This window comes from Lycium ferocissimum, chromosome 7, assembly GCF_029784015.1.
Source record: "Lycium ferocissimum isolate CSIRO_LF1 chromosome 7, AGI_CSIRO_Lferr_CH_V1, whole genome shotgun sequence".
Taxonomy (NCBI): Eukaryota; Viridiplantae; Streptophyta; class Magnoliopsida; order Solanales; family Solanaceae; genus Lycium; species Lycium ferocissimum.
In genome coordinates this window covers 47,882,143-47,898,204 of record NC_081348.1, presented here as the reverse complement: position 1 = coordinate 47,898,204, position 16,062 = coordinate 47,882,143, and the positions used below count along the sequence as shown (strand labels likewise).

The 16,062-nt window shown below is 36.1% G+C and overlaps 1 pseudogene; it reads left to right on the top strand.

Annotated features, from left to right (window-relative positions):
* Positions 1 to 1,644: 1,644 nt before the first annotated feature.
* On the top strand, positions 1,645 to 16,052 carry LOC132065459 (protein SUPPRESSOR OF K(+) TRANSPORT GROWTH DEFECT 1-like; annotated as a pseudogene).
* The last annotated feature ends 10 nt before the right edge of the window (positions 16,053 to 16,062 follow it).

The following is a 16,062-nucleotide window of genomic DNA, read 5'->3' as shown; positions in this document are numbered from 1 at the left end:
TATATATTTTTTTATACAAACTCATAAACCTTCGTGAGATTAATCGTTAAACCATTCCTCAGACCTATATTTCTCTTTCCCTGCTTCTTTTTCCTCAAGTTCCTCTTGTTTAAAAAAAGAAAAAAAAAGAGATTTACGACGCGGTATCGTCTTTTCTCGAGTCTCTAAAATTCGAAAAGACAAACTCCGGCACAAAATTTCTGTAACCATTCTTCTTAAACACCACTAAAAAACTGGTAAGAACCGACGGAAAAAATCGACGGATAGACGGACGGATTCCGTCGGTTTTTTTAATATTTTTTTTAAATCTTTTTTTTTTAAGAAAACCCGACGGACTGTGTCGGTTATTTTTTGCATAAAAATGCGCAAAAAAATATAATTATTTTTTATATTATTTTCTAAAATAAACCAATGGAGTCCGTCGGTCTTTTATTTTTATTTTTTATTTTTTTTATAAAAAACCGACGGAGACGGACTCTGTCCGTTTTTAGAGCGAAAAAACAGTATAAATTAAATCAATGTAATTATATGAACAAAAAATATCAGTGGTCTAGTGATAAAGCCCTTTAATGCCAAGGAACATACCCGGGTTCGATTCCAAGTTCCTACATTTCATTCTTTAATTTTCAAAAAAAAAAAAAAAAAACACGACGTGAGACCATCGATTTTTTTTATTTTTTATTTTTTTAACAAAATCGACGGACTGGGTTACGAAACGCGAGAGAGAACTTGAGGAAAAAAGTTGAGGTTAAAGAATGAACTTGAGGAAAAAGAAGCACGGAGAGAGAAATGTATGTTTGAAGAATGGTTTAACGATTAATCTCACGAAAATTTATGAGTTTGTACATTGTTTGTATAAAAAAATAGACGGAGACCAAATTTGATAAGTTTTGGATAGTTAAGGTAAAAACCAATAAGTGTATAGTTAAGGGGCCAATTTTAGACTCTTTCCCATAAATAAGGGACCATTTACGACCTTTTCTCTCCATAATCCATCTCCTTATCCCCCCCCCGCCCCCCCCCAATCCGCTGTATCGAGAATCAAACTTAATCCACCAAAAAAAAATGCTCAAAAATTACAAAATGATCCATTACTCAAAACATAGCGTTTTTCTAAAAATCAACTTTTTTGAACAGCCTTTTGAGTTCTGATCAAAACCCACAAATTAAAATCCCCAATAGGGTACCACTCTACAATCAAACCAACTTCATCCACCCAAAAAATGCTCAAAAACTTCAAAAAACAAAAAAAATTACAATCCATTATTCAAAACATAGGATTTTTCTAAAAATCAACTTTTTTGAAAACCCTTTTGAGTTCTGATCAAAGCCCATAAATTTTCTTGGTTTAATTTTGTGTCTTTACAATAAACCCACCAAAAAATGCTCAAAAAGTTCAAACAAATTACAAAAAAGATCCATTATTCAAAACATATGATTTTTCTAAAAATTAACTTTTTTGAACACCCTTTTGTGTTCTGATCAAAACCCACAAATTTTCTTGGTTAAATTTTTTGTTTTTTTTTTCTTTCTAAAAATCAACTTTTTTGAACACCCTTTTGAGTTCTGATCAAAATTCACAAATTTTCTTGGTTTAATTTGTGTTTTTTTTCCTCTAAAAATCAACTTTTATGAACACCTTTTGAGCTCTAATCAAAACCCATAAATTTTCTTGGTTAAATTTTCTGTTTTTTTTCTATATGATAAAAAATGTATAGCAATTTTAAGGAGCAAGCAATTGAGTATGTTAGACAAGCAATAGAAGAAGACAATGCTGGTAACTATGCCAAAGCATTTCCATTATATATGAATGCTTTAGAGTACTTTAAAACTCATTTGAAGTATGAAAAGAACCCTAAGATTAAAGAAGCAATCACTCAGAAATTTACTGAGTATTTGCGCCGGGCCGGGGAGATTCGGGCAGAGCTGGATGAGGGTGGGCCCGGCCCGAATGGTGGCCCGGATGGAGCTGTGGCTGCTAAGCCAAAGACGAATAAGCCCGGCCCGAATGGGGAGGAAGGGGAAGATCCTGAGCAGAGTAAACTTAGGGCTGGACTTGATTCAGCAATTGTTAGAGAGAAACCTAATGTGAAGTGGAATGATGTTGCTGGATTGGAAAGTGCTAAACAGGCTTTGCAGGAAGCTGTTATTTTGCCTGTGAAGTTTCCTCAGTTTTTTACAGGTGTGTGTGTGTGTGTGTGTGTGTGTGTTGCTTTTGTTGGATTTGTTTGTGTTATTGCTACATTTTGTTACAACTTTCGTTTCAATTTGTGTGAAGGTGTTTGACTGAGCGCGGAGTTTAAGAATGAAATGAATACTTTTAAAACTTGGAGTCTAAAATAAGCATATTTAGGGGTAAAATGGAAAGTTTAAAGTGAAATTGTTACTAAATGTAGAAATGTGTCATTTTTCTTGGGACTGACTAAAAAGGAAAGAGCGTCACTTAAATTGGGACGAAGGGAATAGTAAAGGTTGTTAGATTGTTACTAAATGTAGAAAGGTGTCATTCTTCACAGGTTTGTGTTTTGCTTTTGTTGGATTTGTTTGTGTTATTGCTACATTTTGGTACTCCTTCCATTCCCAGTTTATGTGGAGGTGTTTGACTGATCGCAGAGTTTAAGAATGAAATGAAGACTTATAAAACTTGGGGTCTAAAATAAGCATATTTAGGGGTAAAATGGAAAGTTTAAAGTGAAATTGTTACTACATGTAGAAAGGTGTCATTTTTCTTGGGACCGACTAAAAAGAAAAGAGTGTCACATGAATTGAGACGAAGGGAGTAGTAAAGGTTGTTAGATTGTTACTAAATGTAGAAAGGTGTCATTCTTCATAGGTGTGTGTTTTGCTTTTGTTGGATTTGTTTATGTTATTGCTACATTTTGTTAGTAAAGATTGTTGCTTTGATTGATGGTTTTATTGTGATTCTGAAGTAGCTTAGACACATTTATTGTTTTGGGGATAATTGATAAAGGAAGTAGCATTAAGATGTTAGCTGCTTGGTTCATGGACTAGTCATAGAAGGATTATACTCCATGTGTCCCAATTTATGTGAAGGTGTTTGATTGGGCACGCAATTTAAGAATAAAAGGATGACTTTTATAACTTGTGGTCTAAAATAAGCCATAGATAGTTGTGTGGTTATAAATCTATCTCGTTAAGGGCAAAATGAGAAGTTTAAAGTTAAATTGTTACTAAATGTAGAAATGTGTTATTCTTTTTGGGACTGATTACATAGGAAACACTGTCACATAAATTGGGCTCGAGGGAGTATTATTTTTTCTTTACCCTTTATTGGCGTAAAATCAATGATTGTGTATTCTTGATATTTAATTCTCATCCTATATCTCTCTGTTGAGCAACTATAAATAGAAGCCAAAACTTGTTAACAAGAACAAAAAATCCCTCTATCTACTACTCAATTTCCTCAATCCCTTTTATGCTCTCTAGGGTTTCTATCTCATCACCAGCCGCCGCCGCCGCTCACCATATTCTCTTCTCCTTGTTCCATTTTTGGATAAGATTTAAACCTCACCAAGCCTTATATAGACAATGGCTATGCTTTGATCATCCTTCCGAAAGCGAGTATGTTGTTAAAATGAACATAGAGAAACCTACTTATCATACAGTGCAACTGTACGGGTTGCTAACATCGATCTTCATTTCCCGATTTCTCCTGTGTAATGAATACCATTGAAGACCGACGTAGACTTGAAAACAGGATGCAACCTCGCTTATTGAAGTGTATGATAAGTTGGTTTCTCTATGTCCATTTTAATAGCTAATAAGAGGGCATTCCAGATATTGCATCTTTTCTTAGGATTAAAGAGGGGTGCCTGTTGAGAGCCCTGATTGACAGTGTGATAAATAGGATTATTGGTGGTTGAACTCTTATAGGCGATTCTTGTGCATGAATTCCTCATGAATATTTGGCATTCTCTGGATTCAGCTTCATTTTCAGAAATCCTTGACAGTGTGTTTTGATTTGTTTTACAGCTTCAACCATTTTGTTAGGTTGTTCAGAGCTTTGAGAAAGGGCGGAACCACTTGGTGCGAAGGGTTTAAATGAACCCCTTCGTCCGAATTTTTTTCGATTTCGTGTGTAATTGTTTTACAAAATAACAATGATATTGGAATTTCTTTTGAATCCCCTTGATTTGAGAAGGATGTGTGGCTCAACGGTCAAGGGGGTTCAAAATTTGTGGGAGGGTGCGTGTTCGATTCGTGGTGTTCCTCTGGCCACCAGTCACCACAGTCCCACAGAACTCCAGCTACTTTTGTTCTAGACTTCAAATAGTAGCCCGAAACATTACTTGATTAATGTGATAATCAGGGGTTGCTTAGTTGATAAAGCAGCTCCACCCACGACCAGTAGGTCCAGGGTTCAAGTCATGCCGGAGGCAAAGTGTTGAAACACTGTGGATTCTCCAAAATGGGGAGTAAAAAAAAGAAAAATAACATTAGTTGTATACCATTTGGATGAATACTTTATTAGCCATTGTTTGCCAAATTTCCCCAACATAAACATGTATTCTCATACTGCAAACTTAGTAAAGTTAAGTTTTTCTTTAGTGATTTCCTAGTTATTTTGACTTCTTCAACATAAAGACCGCAATATCTTCATTCATAGACAAGCCCCTGTTTGACCATATATTTTGAAAGTAGTTTTTTCAATTGTTTTTCAAATCTGTTTGGCCATAAAATTTTGGGAGATTTTGAAAATCAAATCTTATCCCAAAATCTGCTCCAAATCTATTGATTAAATACATTTGGGTTTTTGGGGGGTAAAGGAAGTAGCATTAAGATGTTAGGCGTCGTTTGGTTACGGACTAGTCATAGAAGGATTATTATACTTATTATGCAGTGGGAATTACATTATGTTGCAAACCAAACGCTATACTAGTTATGCTGAATTTTTATGCTAGTACTCCATCCGTCCCAAATTTATGTGAGATGTTGACTGTGTACGGAGTTTAAGAATGAAAGGAACACTTTTAAAACTTGTGGTCTAAATCATCTCATTAAGGATACAATGCGAAGTTTAAAGTTAAATCGTTACTAAATGTAGACATGTGCTATTTTCTTTCTGGGACTTACTAAAAATGAAAGAGCTTCACATAAATTGAGATGGATGGAGTAGTAAAGAGTTGCTTTCGTTGATTGTTTTATTGTGATTCTGAAGTAGCTTAAACGCATGTATTTTTTGGGAGTAAAGGAAGTAGCCATAAGATATTAGGCATTGTTTGGTTCAGGGACTAGTCATAAAGGAATTATAATACTTATTATGCAGTGGAAATTACAGGTTGGTATACAGAGTGTTATGTTGCAAACCAAACACTATGGAGTCCTCTCTCTGTTCCAGTTTATGTGATGGTGTTTGACTATGCACGGAATTTAAGCAAGACTTTTGAACTTGTGGTCTAAAATGAGCCATAGATATTTGTCTGCCTAAAAATAATCTCATTAAGGGTAAAATGGGTATTTTAAAGTTAAATTGTTACTACTAAATATTAAATATAGAAATGTTTCATTCCCTTTGGGAATGTTTAAAAAGAAAGAGTGTCACAAAAATTGGGACGGACGGAGTACTTATTATGCAGTAGAAATTACAGGTAGTTAGACAGCGTGTTATGTTTCAAACCAAACGTTATATTAGTTGTGCTAAATTTTATGTTGGGTATTATTTTTCTTTGACCCTTTATTGGTGTAAAATCAATGATTGGGTATTCTTGATATATTGGGAAGAGAAATGTAGAAAGATATCCACTTCTATCATAATTGGGGTTACATGGGTTCCAATAGTTCTAGCATCTATGTGAAGAAGTTTGAATCTTTACCTATTATACATTTTAAACCCTTTCAATATGAGAAACATGAAGTGCCAGTTTAAAATGTGGATACCTGAATATGAGTAGAATATGAGTATGCTTTCTGTTGAGCATGTTGAAGAGTTTTTAGATTATTACTGATGTTGTGGATGAGTTATTTGCTCTACGCTCTAAATTTCTCTTAACTTTTTTCATTTGTGTGTGAGCGCGCACATGTGTGTTTTGAAATGTCAAGTTTAGCAAAGAAATGGGTGTATCCTTCACAGATATCTATGCCCGTAAGATATCATTGAAACTTGCCTTTTCCGTGTTGAAGACAGCGTGACTGCATGTTTGTGAGAAAATTGTCTTCTATAGTTGGGGACTGATTGGTTAATTGCTAGCAACTAGAGACAGCTGGCTGTCTATTTTGAAGTACGAGAGTTAAACTGGGAGTAAATCCCAAATTTTGAAATTTCTCTTTATAGTTGCTCACTTGCTCCGAGGATTCATGTTAAGCTCCTCCAAGCTCAACTAAAAAAAGTTGTAGCGGGATAAAAATCATTAAGGCAAAAAACTTGCGAGCATCATGTTCCTTTTCTCTTTGTGGTACAGTAGAGATGGTTGAGTAGTTTTGCTACGTGTGCATCACTTAACTCAAATTGTTGGGTGCTTTTTTCACAAAAATTTGAGTGCTTTTTTTCTCGGCACTATTACCCCCCCCCCCCAACTATATCCTAAGTTCCTACGACACACCTTTCCTTTCCCTGGGTCCTATTACCCCCCTAAACTATTTTTTTCCTTAATTCTTTGCACCTTTAACGCTGACGTGGACCAGTGCGTGCGAACACATACGTTAAGCGCATAAGGAGTAAAAAAGAGAGGTTATAACGAATGGGAACTGACCACATGTCACTCCCAAAGTCCATTTGAAGACTACTTCGTCCAAAACACACTTAATTTCATCAACTCCATTATAAATTTTCACCCATTTACAAGAGCTAATTTTGGTGGCAAATTTTTCCATTTTCGATCAGGTAAGTTAATTATCGTGTAAATTCTTAATCTTTTCTCCCTCTCATGTCGAATTTCAAGTTTAGGGTTTGAAATTTCTTTCCCAATTTCTGTGTATGAAATGTTAGGGTTAGGAATGGAGAATAGCTTGTTGAATAAGTTGTGTATGGATGAAGAAGATGCGATGCTCAATGTCGAAGTGCGATGCAAACATGGCATTTTGTTGAAAATGCAGACTTCTTGGTCTGACTGCAATCCCGGAAGGAGATTTTGGTGTTGTCCTCACTATGGGGTTTGTGTTCATGTTCTAATTTGGTTGATTAATTTTAGTGTTAGTGTTAATTTGAAGTGATTGTATTCTTTAAATTTCGGCCACCAATTGCAAGTTTTTCAAATGGAGAGATAAGCAAAGTGTTGATGAAAGATCAAAGTTTATTATTCCAAGATTGGTGAACAAAATCAAAGAGTTAGAAGAAAATTACGAGCGTGTTAGGTTGCATTTGGTTTGAACTTGAAAGTTTTAAGATGCGGTATGATAATCTCAACATGAATTCACTTGAACTTGAAGATTCAAAAGAGGATGAAATTCAGTTGGATGAGCTTGAAAGTCTTGACTTTCAATATGATAATCTCAACATCAATTTGGTTAAGCTTGAAGATTCAAAACAGATAGGTGATTTGAATGAGGTTGAAGTTTCAAAAGAGGAGACGAATGATTTGGATGAGCTTGGAGATTCAAAAGAGAAGAGTAATTTGAAAGAGAATGATATGAATGAAAAAAAGAATAGCAGAAATCGTGTAGGTTTAATAGAACAAATCCTTTGGTGTTTGATGGTTTGTGTATTTGTTGTGTATCTTAGTGGTTTAATCCAAATGGGCAACTTGAAGAAAAATCAAATGAAGTTGCCATAGTACTAATAGAACCTCATTTTGGTTGTTGTAATGGAACTTCAATGATCTCGGATAGGCTAAAGTTAGATTTGTTTTGTTGTAAAGTACATTTTGGTATTATAATGAAGCATGACTTGTTTGGTTTATCCTACTTTTCTTGTTGGTATTATTTGAGTAAATTTTGGCAATTTTCTTTTGTTATTGATTGAGTCAATTATGGCAGAATAAGATCACATATAGCAACAGATTTTGTTTCAAAATGTTGAGATTTTGTCCAAGTATTTTACACCAGATTTTGAGTCAAACTGCACCAGATTTTGTTTCAAAATGGACCAGATTTTCTCCACATTTTTTTGCGCGGATTGCCCTTCTTTTGGGGTGGTCTTTAAATTTTGCCCCTCAAATTTGTGGTCTTTAAATTTTGCCCCTCATATTTGTGGTCTTTAAGTTGTGCCTTTCGCTTGGAAAGGTGGGCGAATACATGAAGTTCTGGGTTCGAACCCCCCGCTCAAGCATAAAATAAAAAAATAATTTCGCAAGCGGGGCAGATCGGGGAGTGTATGCGGATCCGCATACAATCTTTAAGGAAAAGCTAAAGTTATGCCGGATCCGGTATAACTAAAAGTCCGCCCCATAAGGCAGAATTTTTCCTAAGACGAGTTTAGTTATGCCTTATGGGCGAAATTTTAGTTAAGGCATAACAAAATTATGCCCCATAAGGCAAAAACTTTCCTTAAGGCATAGATTTTGCCTTATAAGGCAAAGTTTAAGTTATGCCTTAAGGAAAAGTTCCGCCTTATGGGCATACTTTTAGTTATGTCTTTGGGGCATACTTTTTAGTTAAGGCATAACTAAAAGTTTACCTTGAAAAGTAAAAAAAAAAAAATAATATATATATATATATATATATATATATATAAGGCAAAGTCTCCCCTCATACTTATTGTTAAACATAACTAAAAAATCTGCCCCTCGTAGACTTTTAGTTAAACATAACTAAAAGTCTGCCGGAGGGGGCATAGCAAAATTTAAACTTTGTCTTATAAGGCAAACTTTTAGTTATGCCTTAAGGAAAACTTACGCCTTATATAAATACTTTTGGTTATGTTTTATGGGGCACACTTTTAGTTAAGGCATTACTAAAAGTTTACCTTGAAAAGTTAAAAAAAAATATATATATATATGCTTCAAGGAAAAGTCTGCCGGAGGGGGCATAGCGAAATTTAAACTCTGCTTTGCAAATTTTTTTAAAATTTTTGACTGAGCGGGGGTTCGAACCTGGAACCTATGGATTTTAGCCGAAGGGCAAAATTTAATGACCACAAATTTGAGGGGCAAAATTTAAATACCACCCCAAAAGAAGGGCAATTCTGCGAATTGCCGTTTTGTCCAAGTATTTTACACCAGATGTTGAGTCAAACAAGCACCAGATTTTGCCCAAAAACTGCACCAGTTTTTGTTTCAAAATGGACCAAATTTTGTTTCAAAATGGACCAGATTTTGAGTCATAATGCACCAGATTTTGAGCCAAAACTGCACCAGTTTTTGTTTCAAAATGGACCAGATTTTGTTTCAAAATGGACCAGATTTTGAGTCATAATGCACCAGATTTTGAGCCAAAACTGCACCATTTTTTAGCCAAAACTGCACCGGTTTTGAGCCAAAACTGCACCAGGTTTTGAGCCAAAACTGCACCAGATTTTGACCCCCAAAACTGCACCAGATTTTGACCCCCAAAACTGCACCAGTTTTTGACCCAAAACTGCACCAGTTTTTGACACAAAACTGCACCAGTTTTGAGCCCAAACTGCGCCAGTTTTGAGCCAAAACTGCGCCAGTTTTGAGCCAAAACTGCACCAGTTTTAACATCAACTTTTGAGTCAAAATCTGAACAAAAGCAGCACTTAAACATCAACTTCAATCATCAAACATCCAATACATAGAACTCACATTCAAGACCACATAAAACTGCTGAAAACAGGAATTCAACATTGCATATAAATACTAGAATTCAGTACAATTGCTTAAAGTCTTAAGTAGCTTTGACATTAACAAAATACAGTACTTCTAAATTAACAAAATCAACATTTGATATCAACATTATAGCTTCCACGGGTCTCTTGGCAATGAAGGAGTGGTACTTTGACTTGCATTGTTTGAACCATTAGCCCTCGCTTGATCTCTAATCTCTTGAAGCCTTCTAGTTGTGATTGATTTAGTTCCTTTCCATTTCAGTCCACTTGTTGGTTTGAAACCAATATCACCAGTTACATCAGCAGATCTTATTATCTTTCTTGGTCTAGTAGATACAATTCTCTAACTTGGTAGTCCAGGCTACAAAAGAAGATTTAATAAGTTGAATTTATTATAAGAGAACAGTATATATAATGTAATGTATCAGTACTTACATTAAAAGTTGTGAACCCATTCTCAGCTTGAAACACACCCATTCCCATCAACATTAACATATTCACTCATTACCCCACCAACATATTTTGGTTCATCATCATCTCCAAACACTAAGTCCCCACCATGATACAATCTAAGAGTTATGAATGTAAACCCACTCATAACTAACTGCAAACAAAGATAAATAACAACAAACTAAGTAATCGAAAATTTTGAAAATTCTATTTTCGATTCATCAAACACGCAAACCTTAAAAACCCTAAATTAACAAAACCCCAATTAAATGTAGTAAAGAACTAACCTTTGGACTAAATGCAAACTTAGCCTTCCAACTGACCTTGAATTTACAAATTGTAACACCGAAGAAATCACAACACTATTCTTGTTTTGAACTGGAGCAAAATTGACCCTTTTGGAATGAAGAACTTAAGATGCTAGATGCTTTTTTCCACTCTATAAAATGCTGAATTTTAAGATTTTGGGATATAATCTTCAATGATCAAAGAAGGTTTTTTATCAATTGATTTTTTGGTTCGGGTGAAATTTTTGATCGGGTAATATTTTGGGAAAAGTAAAGATACGATTTAACCAAGGTCAATAAATTAAAAGGGGAAAGAAAGCTGACTTGGGGGCCCACAGCGCGTGATCACACAGCCACAAATATAATTGGGATAGTGTACAATAAGCCTCCACGTCAGCGTTAAAGGTGCAAAGAATTAAGGAAAAAAATAGTTTAGGGGGTAATAGGACCCGGGGAAAGAAAAGGTGTGTCACAGGAACTTAGGGTATAGTTTTGGGGGGGGGGGGGGGTGGGCTAATAATGCCTTATCCCTTTCTCCTCCTTTCTCACTACCTTCAGGCAAGAGGCGACCATGGAGAGCCTTTCTTCTCTATGGTCCTCCTGGGACAGGGAAGTCTTACTTGGCAAAGCTGTTGCTACTGAAGCAGAATCCACTTTTTTTAGGTATTTGTCCTCCTACATGCAATTGTTTTTTGTTTATACTGTTCTCCATTTTACTGCACATTGGAGCTATCAACTTCAGATATTTTTCCGGATTCACTGCAGCTTTTATTTGAAAAAACCAAAGTCGGTATTTAAATTGCAAATTTTGTACATCGTATCATCTGTCATTAGTAAAAAAGAACTTGAACAAAATGAGAATCTGCTTAGCTGCCCAAAAAATTATAAAGGAAAATTAGAAAACCAATACATAGAAGTAGTCAGGGGAGAAGATGCAACTGATTTCTGCCATTTGGCTGTTAGGTTCTTTATTCTATTTCCTGTATAGTTCTTTTGGTCCTCCTCATAATTTTTTCCTGTATAGTTTTTATGACCTTTCTTTCCCATAATTTTATTTGATTTTCCTTTTCTTCTCATAATTATTGTTTTAAAATAATCTGGTGCCTGAGTCAAAAGAATCAGAAGTAGTGAAGAACGTAGAGGGCTCAGTTTTAAATTAGAGTATGTGTTATCCAAGTTGGCTAGGAGAGGTAGGGGGCTAGCCTCCTTTCCTCTTCTAGTAGTATTATTTAGTAATCGCGTAGTTTCTTTTTCTTCAATGTGTATTACTGTCTGATGCTTCATTTGCTTTATATCTTGTTATTTCGCTGTCATATTTGCTTCAAAACTTTTCTTTTGAGCCGAGGATCTATCAGAATCAACCTCTCTACCCCATAAAGATAGGGGTAAGGTTTGCGTATATCCTACCCCTCCCCGGACCCCATTTGTGGGGTTACACTAGGCATGTTGTTGTTGTATCCTTCTTGGAGTGTGGGATGGTGCTTGTGTCTTTGTGCGGAGTTGGCTGACGTAAGCCTCTTTATATGCTCAATACATTCAGAACGTTTATTTTGTGTTAGAATCTTAATTAACTCCTCCAAATTTACCATCTTGGTCATGATCCATGAGTAAGGGCCTAGTAGTTTCATGGGTCTTGCTTCTTGTTTGTTATAAGAGGTCCTTTTACACATGTAGTATTTACATTAGCTCTATTTTTGTTATGTCTTTATGGTTTTTGTTCAATAACCATGGTGGCCGAGCCAGCTTGCGCGCGCCAAGACAAATTCTACGGGGTATCTGCTACCTCCCACCAGCACATGTAGTGGGAAGTCCATCCGCCAAGGTTTGTATTGATGGGAAGAAAGCACCTAGTGTTTGGGACTTTGGGTTTTTTTGGGTACCTACTTTCCATAAGGTTCTTTTCCTCCAAAGATGTCATATCTGGATTGCCCCCCGTGGTGGTATGTCACTTTCAGAACAATGCCATATTGGACGGGATGTGATGTTGGAATTGGTTGATAAACATACTCTGGTCCAAGGGTGTTGAACGTTTTGTTTTGGTACCAATTCTGTAGAGCAGCCGCACGCATCAAGGAATACATCCAGCATTAGTCATAATATTAGTGACTTTGCATGTGCATCTTAGGATGTATTCAGGATGTGAAGGCTATAGTATATCATGTGGGGATGGCCAATAAACCAGTCTTTTTGGATTTTATGGTTCTGCTTCTCAGCCGGTATCCTGGTTGAAATGATCTCGTATTTCTCCAGCTTGTTGGGTGCATCTCACTTCTCTGCCAACGAAAGTGCTGCTAACGCAAAAATGTTAAGATCAGATTAGTACATCATGCAATACGTTGATGTAGAGAAGAGTCAAATTGAGCTTTCAGCTAGAAAAGTCAAATTGAGCTTTCAGCTAAGGCCTTCTTTGTGTTGCAGTCTTTTATATAAAATTCAAACTTACAATAATAAAAATTTAGCAGGATTATACGAGCATGATTCATCGACATGTAGAGCTTTTGCTTCGTAGAAGTTATTCTTTATTAGCTGTTAGTGGGGGTTATTGGGATACCAAACATTTCCGGAATATGGGTGCATATAAAAATGAGTTGTTTGCATGAATATAGTTGTGTATCTGTTCTTTGTCAGCTATTTTCTCAGTTTCCCACTTTCAAGAACTTAGGCTGTAAAGTTGGCGAGTGCCAACTGCTATTTTCATGCAGTGTCTCGTCATCAGATCTTGTATCCAAGTGGATGGGTGAAAGTGAAAAGCTGGTTTCAAACCTTTTCCAAATGGCTCGTGAAAGCGCTCCTGCCATTATATTCGTTGATGAAATAGATTCTTTGTGTGGGCAGCGAGGAGAAGGAAATGAGAGTGAAGCTTCTTGACGTATTAAAACAGAACTCCTTGTGCAGATGCAGGTAATTCATCTATCATGGCTATGCGCAATGATTCCTTGATCTCTCATAACTAGGTGTGGCAAAATAAGCCCATGAAACCACAACCCGCCCAACTCGTTCAATTTAGGGCTTGGTCATTGACCCGCCCTTATTAGTTCAGACCATTTTAGCCCAACCCATTTCAGCCCATCTAAAATTTGGGCTGATATGTAGCCTAAATTGACCCATTGAAACCGTGTCAAAATATTTTCAGAAAAACTTTTTTTGGTTTGATATGTATATTAGCCATAATAAAGAAAAGAAATAGTTTTATTAGGTACTTAAAAATTTATTAAAAGCAAACAAAGAAATGAAAACATAGTAACAATTAGGTGGGTTGGGTTATGACCCGTTTTAGCCCAATTAACTTTTGGGTGGGTCATTTATTAACATTTTTTTGCACGGATTGGCCTTCAAAGGCAGTCTTTAATTTTTGCCCCTCAAATTGCTGGTCTTTAATTTTTGCCCTTCGCTTAAAAAAGTGATCGAAAATACCCCGAGGTTCTGGGTTCGAACCCCGCTCAGTCAAAAAAAAAAATCGCAAGGCAAGGCTTTGAGAAAGCCTGCCTTATAAGGCACAATTTGCCTTAAAATTCTGCCTTAAGGCCAAAAAAAAAAAAACCTTTTGCCTTAAGGCCTAAGTTTGCAACAAAACTCTGTCTTGCGAATTTTTTTTTTTTTTTACTGAGCCGGGGTTCGAACTCAGAACCTCGGGGTATTTTAGACAAAGGCAAAAATTAAAGAACAACAATTTGAGGGGCAAAAATATAACTAGACCACCACCTGAATAAGGGCAATCGTGCAAATTACCCATTTATTAAAACCCATTCGACCCGCCCAACCCGCCCATTTGACACCCCTACTCGTCAGAAAGAAAAGAGGAAGAGAAATCCCCCTCGCTAAAGATGTCTTTTTCTTGTTTAATTTGTATTTTCAGGGTGTTGGACACAATGATGATAAAGTTCTTGTACTTGCGGCAACAAATACACCCTATGCCCTAGATCAGGTAAAGAATGATCTGCAGTATAAAGTTGCAGATCATAGAAAAATTTTGCTGATGGAAATTGTCCTCTGCAGGCTATACGGCGAAGATTTGATAAGCGTATCTACATTCCTCTCCCAGATCAGAAGGCACGGCAATACATGTTCAAAGTAAATCCTGTTCTGTGATCTTTCTTGGAAAAGTGAAGTTCAAGGAAATATACTGCAATTCCACTTGTCAGAGCTAGAGTTATCCAGTAGGCGTTTGGACATAAAGGATGTGATATTTGAAAAAAGTAGTATTTGGAAAAACTTGAAAAAGAGTATTTGTAAGATGAAGTTGTGTTTGGACTTTTGACATGCATTTCACCCAGAAAAAAAAAAAAGAGTTTTGTGAGTAAAAAAAAGTTCACTAGAAAAACAAGTCTAAGAGCACTTATTAAAAATTGAAATTTATTATCTTTAGAAAAATCAGTCCAATGTAATAACCAAATGTTGTTTAGAATTTTTATTAAAAAAGGCAAAAAGTTCATGTCCAAACGGGAACTAATAGATTGGCTTGTTACAGTTGCAGGTTCATTTAGGTGATACACCCCATAACTTGAGCGAGAGTGACTTTGAAGACCTGGGCCGCAAGACAGAAGGTTTTTCTGGTTCAGATATTTCTGTTTGTGTAAGTCTAGAGCCTAATGAATTGCCGAACATGTTTGCTAAACACTCAAGGAAAAAGGGGGGCAGTTCCTATTTGTTTGCCTAATATATGAATATACGTACTCTTCTTGGACAGGTCAAGGATGTGCTATTTGAACCTGTACGTAAAACACAAGATGCTGTGTATTTTACTCAGTCTTCTAATGGTACTTGGATTCCATGCGGACCAAAGCAACGGGGTGCTGTGCAGACAACTATGCAGGAACTTGCTGCAAAAGGACTTGCATCACAGGTAGATACTTGGGATACATTTATAGTTTGAGATAATTAATTTTTGCACGTGGCTGCTAAATCGGAGGAGAATCTAGAATTTAAAGTTTATGGGTTCCTACATGAATCTCAAGAAAATAAACAATAATAATTGGGTTTACAGATATTTAGTGAATTTCTTAACATATATACAAAGTCTGAGAAAAAGCTATTGGGTTCATGTGAACCAGTATGTCATATGCTACCTCTGCCTCAGGTGCTTATATGAGTTTTAGCTAGAATATATTGGGGCCGGGGTTCTACAACTGCACATGTCTGGAAAGTGGGAACTTGACTTCTTTCGAGTCACTAGTAATACAGTAATTAAATGTGATTCTAATATACTTAAAAAATGTGATTCTAGTTTAAAGGTTTGCGGATCATATGGTTAGGTTACACCGTAATGTTAGAAGCGATTGTGCCTTTACTGAACTACATCTTAATTTTTAAGCAGATAACACCTAGTAATATTTTAGTCTGAAGTTCTGTTATAGGTTTGGATAAATTATCCTCTTAACTGGCTGGACTAGTTAAATAGCTCGCTGATTAATGCCTTTGCAGATCATCCCGCCACCCATTACAAAGACAGACTTTGATAAGGTTCTCACTCGTCAAAGGCCAACAGTTAGTAAATCCGACCTTGAAGTGCATGAGAGATTCACAAAGGAGTTTGGAGAAGAAGGTTGAAGAAATTGATGCATCACCGGTAACTGCTATACCTGGAGTTGCCATGATTTATATTCTTTCAAAGGCTGAAAAATTCGCAATATTCAAAGGCTGAAA